This window comes from Sus scrofa, chromosome 15 (assembly GCF_054392235.1).
Source record: "Sus scrofa isolate SSC_HxYL_T2T_F1_AM1 chromosome 15, Sscrofa_HxYL_maternal_Yorkshire_Landrace_v2.0, whole genome shotgun sequence".
Lineage (NCBI taxonomy): Eukaryota > Metazoa > Chordata > Mammalia > Artiodactyla > Suidae > Sus > Sus scrofa.
In genome coordinates this window covers 105511895-105525216 of record NC_139397.1, presented here as the reverse complement: position 1 = coordinate 105525216, position 13322 = coordinate 105511895, and positions in this window count along the sequence as shown.

Below are 13322 nucleotides of genomic sequence, written 5' to 3'. Positions count from 1 at the left end.
CCTAGACAGATGGACAGATTCTAATCTTACACAGAATGAAATAGGGATTGGCCTGTTTGGGGAGTTGGGTTTGGTATGTGCTATCGTTTAATACATTTACCTCCCTGATAACCTGCTTTACAGATCTCATATACTGACCTTTAACATTTCAGTAATGTGTTAGAAAATATAAACTTGATTTTATACTTTTTATATTGTCTTTTTTTTTTTTTTTTGTAGAATGAGGAATGTTTAAAAGCATACAGGAAAGAAAGTAGAATAATAAACCACCATGTGCATACTGCCCAGCTCTATCAGAACCTAATAATGTTTTCATCACTGACTTATTTTTTGATTAATTTTTGTATTGTTTTTGTTTGTCCTTTTAAAGTTTTTAAAAAGAAATTCCACACTACAGACATGGTCAAAACCCCCTATAAACCTTTTCTAATACCTTTTCCCTTTATCTCTAGAAATAACCCCTAGTCTCAATTTGGTGTTTATCAAGTTAGGCTACTCTAAGTAGGAGACACTAAACAAAGACTTTAAGGAGATTTTGTTGCTACTATATACATTTTCTGAGGTCTCTTGTCTTACAGAAGAATCATGTTTAATCATTCTTTGCATGAAAATCTATTGGTGTCAATTTTGCTCCTTCTTTTAAATGGTGTGTTACCTGGGTGTAAAATTTTTCACCAACAGGTTTTTCTCTTGGCAATATAAAGATATTACTTTACAAATTTATTGCTTCTAATAACAGATGAAAAGGTTTATGTCATACTGATTGCTGATTTTTTTAAAGAATAATATGTCTTTTCCCTCTTGCATTTGTAAGATTTGTTCTGTTAGTCTTATGATCTGCAGTTTCACTACAGTGTGACTAGCAATGGGTTTATATTTATTTATTTATTCCGCTTCATACCAACAATATATTTTTATCTTCTAATCGCATATACCTTTGTGCCAAATTCTTAACTATTATCCTCATTGCTTTGGTAACACTTTTCTATAACACCTATTAGATATCCATTTATGCCTTAATGACTTCTATGACATTTATGTCTTGGTCTCTCTATGCTGTATTTTGAATGATACTTCAATTCTGTTTTCACTTAGAAGATTCTTTCTTTGTCCTATTTTTATTTTTAAATTGGGTTTTTCTCCAGTGATTATATTTTTCAACTATTACACTTATTTTTTCTATAGTTCCTATCTTATTTTATAATTACTTGTTTCTTTTTTCTTTCATAGCTTATAAGCTTCCATTTATCTCTGAGTATTTAAAATATATGTGTTAAAGTTTGACAAATTGTTCCATGAAGTTATATTTGTCTGAAGTGCACACTTATTTTGATGTTGATGTTTGCTGCCTTTCTTAGCATGGAGCTTTTCTTTTCCTTCCCACTCCCCCCCCCCTTTTTTAATTAGACAGTTTTGTGACTGCCTCAATCTAACACTCTTGCAACTGATTTAGAGCCTGATTTTATAATGTGTGTTTTGAGCTAATATCTAAGAGCAGGGAGTGTTCTTATGTCTGTTCTTGGTTATGTGGTTTAGTTATATCTTTTTGCTGTAGTTTACTGCCTGTTGTTACATTCAGCAGATTGGAAGCAGTTTGAATTAATCTTCTTTATGGAGTATGCTGGCCCAGTTCTAAACTGTCCCACCTCCTGGCATTAGGTCATGAGCCTGATACCAGTCCATGTTCCTACTGGTGTAAATATCGGTGTTCATTACTACACCAGAGCCAAGCTTGAGATGTTGCCTATCTCTGGATCCACAGTATAGCACACCTGCGGCTTTGCTCCCATTAAACAGTATTTTGTTTTTGGCTCTCAAAAATATTTGTCTTGTATTTGAGCCCAGTCAGGACACTTTAATTTTCTCTTTTTATATTTTACTTATAATTGTTTTGTTTTTATAGTAGAAAATATGTGCTTTAAAGCATGAACTCCCAGGCAACTTGACTAGAATTTGCCCTTCTAACATCTTTTCATCTCAAGCTATTGTATTTAAAATATTAGTCTCAAACTTTCATTTTAAAATGTTATAAAATGTATTACTTATTGAAAATATACTTGGGGGGGGGGATTTTTCTCTTTTGTCACTTCCAAATTAAGCCTAGAGTGTAATTAGAAAGTTATATATCCTTAGCTCTATCATCTGGTTATCTGGGAAGTCATAATAATGGGAATCCAACTCATACCAATTAATATTGTTGCAGTGATTATTAGCAGTGCATATTTTAATACTTCACAGTTTTGTATTGACACTCATTTACATAAAAATGAAATTATTTTTGGAACATTTTAAAGGTATTTGAAACATTTTTTTTCTAATTCTCCCTGACCTAACATAGACATGAGCACACAGATAAAGCCTTTCAAATACTTTCTAAATTTTCTGAGGTAAGAATGACTTTAAATATCATCTAGTTAAACCTTTCATTTATAGATGAAGACATTTCAGTTTGTATAAATTAAGTCATTTTCATAAACACACACATATAATGAATAGCAGACAGAGGTTGTCTTTGTTTTCTTGTTTCCATGACTAGATTTGAAGTTTCTGAATATAATGAACTGAAACACATCTTTGGTTGCCACACTACACATAATAAAAGTCTTGCTCATAGTAGTTACTCCAAAATTATTAGGAGATTATGAGTTCAGAATACTTAAGAAAATTATAGTAAAAGAATGAGTCTTTGTTATGATTTTTATGTTATTGCTACTATCATTAACTCTATTTATCCACAAAGCATGTACCTTTTTTTTTTTTTTTTTTTTTTTTTGGCTGCACCTTGGCACATGGAGTTCCCGGGCCAGGGATCAGATCCTAGCCACAGTCACCACCCAAGCTGAAGCTGCGGCAACACTGAATCCTCAACCCACTTTGTTGGGCCAGGGATCAAACCCACATCCTAGCAGTCCCAAGTCGCTGGGATCCCATTGTGTCACAGTGGGAAATCCAAGCATGTACCATTTTAATAGTAGTTAACACTTAGAAAAAAAACTCAGAATGGTATATTTTTCCTCATGATGTCTTCATGAATTTATCATTTTTACATTGAATTTTTTTTCTTTATCTCTAAAGCTATTTCCATAGAAAATTAATCATATTGCAAACCTTAGAAATGCAAATTTTCTCCCAGTATAAGCAGTAATAGTATAACAGGGACTCAATATACTCTCTCACTGTTAATAAATAACTAGATAACTGAACAAAATATACAAAAAATGATTTTTAAACACTGGACAGCAAGCAGAACAGGACCATGGTCCTTTACAGAGAACAAAAGAAGTGAACCTTACAATTGTCCCAGCTTTGTATTACCTGGGAAGAGTTTCTAGGTTTGCAGAGCAGCAGTCAAAAACTGCCTGGTGGTTTCTTGAGTTGAAGAGACAGAATGGAATTTGGAGATGTGAAAGTGGTTAGAGTTTATGAACAGGAAAGGAAAGATGGCATCTGAACATAGATATTCTGGAGATATATGGAGGGATCCTCTTTAGTCTTTTTTCTGAGTTTAATCAGAAAAAAGAGGACATGCTTTAGAGGACACTACTGAAGCCAGGTAAACAACCATTGATAAGCAATAGTTGGAACAATTTCCAGAGTTCACACAGGACTGGAAGTAAAAATTGCTACCTACCAGAGAAAACCTTGTGAGGTGCATTGGGTAGTCTCCTGAAGGGTGTTACCTTGGTGGTGGTACCAGGGTAGTGTTGTGGGGGATATATTAGAACTAGGCTAAAAGCGTCTCTAGAATCAACTAAAAAGATACTTAAAAAATAGCCAGATACAGAAGATTTCTAGTGACTTAACTGGACAGCTCAACAAATACAAAGCTTTTAAAGGAATATCAAACATAGCACCAAACAATATAATACTTGCAATACAGAGGATATGATAAAAAATGACAATGCAAATAGGAAAGATTGTGATGTGCCTAATATGAAAAATATTAAAGGATCTTGCATTTTTTCCTGTTTTCAAAGTATACAAGTTAACTTGCTAAAATTTCACAAATGTTAGTAGAAGACACCATACTCCAGGATCAGAAATGAAGGACTTTATTGCTCATGCCACAGTAGCCTGCCATGAGCTTTAGGCTCCCATTATTTCCCTTGCACCTTCCAAGTTCCACAGGTGTTGGGAACTGGAGAAGAAGTTGCAGAAGTGGATCCAAGTAGATGCTGTACACACAGGGGATTTGTCATAGCTGAGGAATACCCAGGGCTTAGGAAATTCCCAATTTTATAAGGCACTGTTAACAAACCTGCCCAATCTTTGTCCCAGAGGTAGCCATTTTCTTTATTATAATGGTCAAGAAATAAATCTGCCCTCTTCCCTGGAGAGAGACACTCTATCTTCCAAGGCTACCTGCTATACAAAAATCCTTAAAAACATAGTGGAGAAAAAACTCATACTAGAAATGAAGAAATTCCATGAATTATCTCTCACTATCCTATGTATAATAGTTAGTTAAAATTTTTTGGCTCATATAATCCTTATACATATTTCACGGTATTCTTACCTCTATCTTCTACACATGCATACAACTTCTTTAATATGGAATTGTAATACTTCATCTGAATAAAAAAGATTCAGTGGAAGTGATGTTTGCATAAAACATAACATAAGCAACTTTTCTTAATGATCCTATTTGGCTTAGGTGCTAAGATACAGGATGGATTTCATTTATAGCTTCTATGACGTTCCAGTGGAGATTTGGAAATGATAATATGATAAATCTATGATACTCAGAATGACAAAATACAAGTTTAAAAATTATTATAAATATATGTAAATCAAACACAATTTACACATAATTTAAATGTTTTCTCTATGGAGATGATATCAATGAATAATATAAAAACATAGTAAAATTGCATTGGCTATCATCTATCTTACTAATTAAGATGGGTTTTCAAGATGAAAACTGTAATAACCAACAAGTCTGGGTTTGCTGAATTAAAAGATATAATAGGTTTCTCAGTGAAGGTTTTTTGTTACATTCAAATTAGTGATTCATGATTACTGCTCAAACAGCTAAATCTCACGTTTATTGTCTTGCCCATTTGCATAGCTTAAAAGTATCTAGATTATCTAGTTACAAACCATCCTAGATGAAGCATGGAACTGAGTCTGAGGCATGCTTAACAGAAGTGTAACTAATAATGTTTATTATAAAATTTTCTATTTACATTTTTACATATGATCTTTACCTCATTTAATATTCACAGAACATTCACAAGGTGGGAGACATAATCTCCTTTTAGCAGATGAATAAAAGGGACTCAATGAAATATTGTGAATGAGCCCAAATTGTGTACATTTTCAGAGCCAGGATTTGAACACATGTTAGTTTGATTTTAATAACCATGCTCTTTCCCCTGTGCCAGTCTACCTTCTTGTGAGTTACTGGTTAGTTTAGAACAGGGGTGAGCAAATTGTGGTCCATAGGTAAAAGCTGGTATACCACCAGTTTGTCTAAAATAAAGAGTTATTTTTACACAGTTGCACTCTTTCACTTGCGGATTGTCTATGGCTGCCTTAGCTACAATGGCAGAGTTAAGTAGTATCGGAATTGAATAATTATGTCAGAGACTATATGGCTTGCAATGCCAAAAATATTTATTAGCTTGCTTTTTTTAAGGAAAAATTTGCTAACTTATGGTTTCTAATGATTAGTTACCTGCACTTATAGATCTGTGGCAAAGTAAATGTATCTTGTAAAATAAGGATGAATGAAAACCAATTTTTCTTCACTATCTATTAGAGCATAAGAAATTATTTTGGAGATAAAAATCTATGAGTACCTTACTGGAGATTTATGCTTAAAGAGCTAAAACTAAAAATAATTGGGCATCAGCTCCCTTTATAAAAGCATAGGTGTCCCTCAGTGATTTAGAGAGGAGGAAGGGCTAAGGAAACTGAGCTGGTGATGGTCTGCAGGGCTAACTTCTGAGGACTGGTGTACCACCTGCTCTGAAACAGTGACTAGGCACTTGGCTGGGGGAGAAGAAAGTGTTGACCAAGGGTGGTGGGTAAATATAAAATTTTACCTGATAACCTTGGTATAAAGAGTACTGATTTCAATTTTGATATGAGTTGGAGAGCATCTGCTTAAATCTTCAGTAAAGGATAAGTACTGATGACTTTTTAAAAATAACCATGAAACTGACTCTAAAGTAGTTTTGCAATGGCTTCTGAAGAAATGTTTTGTCAAGACAAAAAATCTCTGTGAAAGTCTGTAAATATATTTGATACCTAAATATTCTTCAGCTAGTGTGTCTTACCTGAATAGTACACAATCCGTGCTAAACTTAAATTTTCATCAGTTTGTAAACTTTGGTATTAAAAGCTTTAGTGCTCTCCCATCTCCTCCCCAGAGTAATGGGAAAACTAAAGGGATAACGGAACCCTTAGCATTGTATCTTATGGTAAAAGAACTTAACCCACATTAATTAAAATGGCACATCAAATCAGAAAGTAATTAAATAACATGCCACAGTTATGCTCCTCTTAGCTCACTACTAAAGAAAAATTAAATGAAGATACTGGAATTCCAATTCCTTAGACCTCTAAAATAACAGAATTTCAAAACCATGAAATAGCACAAGTATTTCATTCTATTTTCATTTTTCTTTCTTGGCATATTCTCATTGAACCAAGAAGTCATTGCCAGTTCCTTTTGTCAAATATTCATTCCTTCACTTATATAAAGAAGATCTAAGAAAGTTGAGGGCTGAGTAAGTAGGATAGGTAGAAGCTAAAAATTATTGCAGGGTTTATAACCTTTTTCCACTTTCCTAGGATCTATCCTTCTAAGAAGATGTTTTATTTGTGCTGCTGAAAAGACTACATTTCTGTATTTAATAAAGAGGTAGCAGGATAATCAAGTTAAGATAGGAGATGGATAGCGGAGCAGTTGGTGGTAGAATTGAGAGTGTTTTAGGCAGGGAAGAGTGAGAAGAGCGACTAGAGGAGTTGCATTGTTGAGCAAATCTTTAGAGAGATACTTTCAACATAGACTTCTTTTTTACACATTTGCTGTGTATCAATAGTATTAGTCTCCATACTCAGTAATGCTTCTGGGTTAGCAGTTTCATTTACTTGTATCGTCATGGAGAGATATGCCTCGGAGCAACAACAAAATAAGTATCGAATCACAAACTATGATAGATGCTAAGAAGACTAAGTGTGGTATGCTTTCTACAATTTGGCATGGGTATGTATCCCAGACTTTATATCCAAAATTACAGTACATGAGAAGGGCTGTACCTTATCCCTGATACATATATTGGCCTGCCTATGTTACCAAATTATTCTGAGGATGAACTATATAAAAATTGCATAAATTGATTTCTCAGAGAGAGGCAGGAGTAAGTTAAAAGCAAAATTTTTATTATAACTTGGAAAGTTACACTTGTGGACACATGCATCCTCTATTTCAAGTCAAATTTGGTGGTAGTATTTCTAATAATGAAGTTTGAGAATATAGTGTCTCCATTGGTATCAGCATGTTTTTTTTTTTTTTTTTTTTTTTTAAAGCAGCTGTACAAGGATTCTTTTTTTTTTGTCTTTTGTCTTTTGTCTTTTTTTTTTTTGTTGTTGTTGTTGTTGTTGTTGCTAGTTCTTGGGCCGCTCCCGCGGCATATGGAGGTTCCCAGGCTAGGGGTCGAATTGGAGCTGTAGCCACCGGCCTACGCCAGAGCCACAGCAACGCGGGATCCGAGCCGCGTCTGCAACCTACACCACAGCTCACGGCAACGCCGGATCGTTAACCCACTGAGCAAGGGCAGGGACCGAACCCGCAACCTCATGGTTCCTAGTCGGATTCGTTAACCACTGCGCCACAACGGGAACTCCTGTACAAGGATTCTTATCCGAGCAGAAAGATAAAGACAACAGAGTTCCAAACTGGCAGGTGAAGAGCAAAAGGAAGAAAAGCTCTTCACATATGTAGGCAGGCATGCTTTCAGGACTGAATGAGCGTTATGTGGGAACAGTGCAGGGAAGATGATAGTATCTGGAAACGTACTGTCTGGTAACATAATTAGTTTTCAGATATTATTAAGTAAAAAGGATATACAGATTCCAAATTGACTATAATGAAAGATTCCATGATTAACTTGGCAGCTACATAGTAGTCAGTGATATACTAGGCATTGGTAAGATTGGAGACAGAACTACATGATTTTGGATAGTGTTTATTAAAGCATAGCTCAACTTAGACAAATTACTAAATTATTTTTTTGTCATCCTTCATTGTCTACCAAATAAGTACATCCGTTTCCAAATCCTTCTATAATGTGTTCTGAACCAACTCCCTGACTTTTTAAATTTTATAACACCTCTCTTGCTAAACTTTTTGTAAATCTTCAGACATATTTTGTGCTTCATGCTTTCTTCATTCTTTTTACATAAAACACTCCTTTAACTTTTTCTTTGCCCATCACTCAAGGGCCCACCACTCCCACTCATAAGACAGAGACTATACCTTGGGTGTGGAGCCACATGTGTATTTCATAATGCAAATATATCTTCTGTAGAGTCTTTTATGATCCCTCTCTAACTGAATGTGCTCTCCTTTTTCCAAACCTTTCTAGGACTTTGTGTCTTTTTCATGTCTTTAGTGAGTACTTAACATCTATGGTGAGAAACTACACAAATATTATAAGTAAATTTGCTCTTAAACTTTAAAATCCATGCTAAAGATTCAGAGCAGAGCTAGAAGAGCTCCCAAAGGAGGGGAAATAGTTCCCAGTTCTCTAAAAGACTTGATCATAATCTGGTTGAGCCTGTTAAGATATTGAAAGAATGAATGAGACAGCCATATTATATCAGGCTTAGCTGCAGTAATTAAGAGAAGTCTTCTCCAAACTTTGGCAATGACATCCAAAGGAAGTTTGAAGAAAAGAAAGCCTTAGGTTCAGTGTTTGTGTATTTTAGCAAGCAAGCATATTTCTAAGGTGTTTAAACATTATGTGAAGTAAAGGACTTTTAGTAGTATAAACACCCTATTGGAAAAATCATCTCCAGTAATTTGTGATTCTTGCTACCAAATGAAAACATGTGCATACACCTGCATCTGTTCTTTCCTTTTTTCTTCTGCTCTCCTGCTTTAATAGAGGAAGTGTGTCTCTTTTAGCTAAATCAAATCTTTGCACCTATACTCTGGCTGTTACCTTTCTGTACTCTCAGACATTGTATCCTATCCATTATTCCACCATCCCTATGTCTTTAAGTATCCAATTGCAGAAGCCAGAAAAGTAAACATCATCATTGACATTTCATCATCTAAAGGCAGACTTTAAGGTAAGGATTCAATAGCAAGGACTTTATTTAAGAGTTTCACAGAACACCAGTGGAAGAACAGAGGAGTGATACAGCATAAGGAAAACATCCATGCCACCCTTGTGAGCAACCAGACCTTGATCAGGAAAAGGTGTAAAATACATGCCTCAGCATTATCCCACCTAGAGGAGGTACTTCCAGTGTGATAGTGTGAGTGGTGTTATGGTCTCACTTTCCAGTGAAACTGTTGAAAATGATTAAACAATCCAACCATTTTGTCTTTGGAAATCGTCCAAAGGGTATGCAGAAAATGAAAAAAAAAAAAAAAAAAAAAAAAACATTTACTCAAGAAAATATGCCAAGGTTCAGTAAGAAAAAGGAGAGTAAGTGGTATTTGAACTGAGACCTGCTTTATCTCTCCCCCTTTCTAACTCAGTGAGGTAGAAACTCTACTCTAGACTGTTGCTGTCAAGAATACAGGGCTCCCTCTCTCTCCATCTCCCCCAAAACGAAGAATGTCTTAGCTTATCCTAAGTTACCTCTTGTTGCATCTAAGCTCCAGGTTAGTATAGCTGAGAGGTGGGGGTCTCCTTTTTTCTGTCCACTCTGACTCATAAGACAGAGACTATATCTTGGGTGTGGAGCCACAGAGAATACTGAAACCTCCATTGCTCTTGCTCATATATTTCTAATTTGGAAGAGACAATCTGAGAAAATGTGAAACTGGTGCCCTCACCCTCCTACCCCACCCTGGTCCGCACCAACCAAGGACTCAGCTCCTAAATTGGAGGATGTTGCCCATTAGAGAAGTACATCATTGTCCCTATGCCCAGCTCCAAAGTCATGGATTGGAGAATTTTCCTGGGGAGAGAAGGAGCTTATAAACTGTGAGCTCCTAATCTCTTCCTAAATGTACCAACTTCATTTGTGACCCTTGGTGGAAAAATCCAAGTCTGCTAAAAGTAGTAGAAGTAGTTGTAAAAGACAATTTGGAGGAGTTTTGTAGACTATTCATTGGAAATACAGGCTAAACTATAGGCCAGTTAATTTGCCCAAGAGAATCTAGGAAGGCAACAGCTGGCTGGAGCCCACTTGGGATCACAACAAATCTCAAACACTGGCCTCAGGAATTAATCCTTTCAAAGGAGCCAAAACTTGTTTATTTTGATTTATAGAGCAATTTATGCCCCATTGCATTGTTGGAAACAATAGATCACTCAGTTGGAAATTAGAAGAACTGGATTTAATATTCCCAGGGAAAGGGACAATCAGAAAGAGTCCTGCAAAATCTACTGTCATCTCACTGTTACTGTGTACCTTCTGAGTAGCACTGTAGAGGCTTACCACTCTAGGGGTAATATAGACTTCATTAAAGTAATTCAATCCCTTTTTTATTGTATATTTTAGGGTTTTTATTTTTCTTTTAAAAGAGAAAGAGGAAGTTTTGGGATATGCTGCTGTATAGTTTCAAATGCAGTGTTAATTGTCCTTTCCCCTTCCTCCATTTTCTTTTTTAAAAAAATTTAAATTTTTATTCTTTTTTTATATAATGATTTTTATTTTACAGTGTTCTGTAAATTTTCTATTGTACAGCCTGGTGACCCAGTTACACATACATGTATACATTCTTTTTTCTCACATTATCATTCTCCATCATAAGTGACTAGACATAGTTCCCAGTGCTACACAGCAGGATCTCATTGCTTATCCATTCCAAAGCAATAGTCTGCATCTATTAATCCCAAAGTAATTCAATCTTTAAACAAATTAACAAGCAAATAACAATAAAAAGCCCCAAGGAGTAGTGACCAGCATCCACTTTTGCCATAATATAGTGCCTATAATCTCCAATTTCTAACAAAATTTCCGAGACATGAAATGAAACAGGAAAGTAATGACCCATATACCAGAAAACAGCAGGCAACTAAAATTTCCTATGAGAATGACCAGATGTCAAATTTAACAGACAAAGCCTCCAAAGTACTCATTATGAATATGATCAGAAAAATAAAGGAAACCACAATGAAAGAAAGTAAAAGAAGATATGATGATAATGTTGTGTTACATAGGGTGTAGTAATTTACTGAAATGGTTAAAAAAAAAAAAAGAACCAAATGGGAATTCTAGAGGTGAAAAGTACAATAACTGAAGTGAAAAATTTCCTAGAGGGGCTCAACAGGAGATTTTAACTGGTAGGAGATTATTGAACTTGACAATAGATCAATAGAGATTATGCACATCCAAAGAAAAGGGATTGAAAAGAATGAAGATAAGTGAACAGAGCCTCAGAGAAATGTGGGATAGTAATAGGTGAACAAGTAATGGAATACCAGAAAGGAAGGGGAAAGGAGCAGAAAAGTTTCAAAGAAATAATGACTTAATAATTAGGCCCATGTGGTATATTTTAGGTCTACCTAATAATGACTTAAAACTTACCAAATTTATTTAAAAACAGTAATCTAGGAGTTCCCGTCATGGTGCAGCAGAAGCGAATCCGACTAGGAACCATTAGGTTTCGGCTTCAATCCCTCGCCTTGCTCAGTGGGTTAAGGATCCGGCATTGCCATAAGCTGTAGTGCAGGTTGCAGATGTGGCTCGGATATGGTGTTGCTGTGGCTCTGGCGTAGGCCAGCAGCTACAGCTCTGATTAGACCCCTAGCCTGGGAACCTCCATATGCTGCAGGTGTGGCCGTAAAAAGACAAAAAAGGCAAAAAAATTAAATTAAATTAAAAAATAAAAAAATAAAAACAGTAATCTACACATCTAAGATGCTCCAAATAATACAAACTAAAAAAATCCAGAAACAGGCACATCATAGTAAAAATGCTGAAGGCCAAAAGCAAGGGGAAAATCTTGAAAGCAGCTAGAAAAAAACAAACTTGTCCTTACAGGAATAGCCCTTTAGATTAGGTTAACAGCTGAGGTTCCCTCAAAATTGGTGAAGCCCAGCAGGAAGTGGGATAACATATTCAAAGTGCTCAGAAGTTAATAGATGCAGACTATTGCCTTTGGAATGGATAAGCAATGAGATCCTGCTGTATAGCACTGGGAACTATATCTAGTCACTTATGATGGAGCATGATAATGTGAGAAAAACAATTATACATATATGTATGACTAGGTCACCTTGCTGTACAGTAAAAAATGACCCAGCTATAACGGAAAAAAAATTAAAAAGCATTCTAAGACTAAAAAAATAAAAACAAAGTGCTCAGAGGGAAAACAAAAAAACCCTGTCAACCAAGAATCCCATATTCCACAAAGTTATCTTTCAAAAATAAAGACCAAATAAAGGCATTTGGAGATAAATAACTGAGAGAAATTTTTGCTAGAAGACACACAAAAAAATCATTGCATTGTATATTTAAATTGTACACTTTAAAATAGGTGAATTATATTTCTCTATATTAAATAAGTACATGCATTACATTTCAATAAAGCTGACCCCCCCCCCCACTTTTAAAAGAGTTATTTGACCTGAGTGATGAGAATGATTAGATATTTATAAGGAATTCCCAGTAGTCATTTGTGGAGGGCTACATCTGGTGGAGAATTTCCTGGCATATTCAACCTTTGCAAATGGGTGGAGCAGACTCCCAGAACTTTCAGAAACAGGTTTTAATCATGGACATACAGACCCTTTAAGCTGGAATTCATCTAAAGCACACCAACAGGTGTGGTCAGGTCTAAGTTAAGTGGTACCCTGAGAACATGTATTATAGACCACTCCCCATGCCACTCAGATTGATTCACATCTTATGTGAAGTTCACTACATCTTGTGACTGCTTTGTTAAGGTGATGTCTGGTTATACTTTATAAAAAAACAACCATCTGAAAACCAGAAGTTTAGTGGGGAAAAAACTACAGTCATCCTACTGTACTGGCACTAAGGCTACCATGCTATAATCCTCCTTTACCACCCGACCTAGACTCCTCTCACCTTTGGGAACCACCTCTGCTGTTCTACATTTACTTCCTTTGTTGGGTTAGCATGACCCTCATTAGTGACTGTCTAAGCTACCATTCTTATGTTGCAGG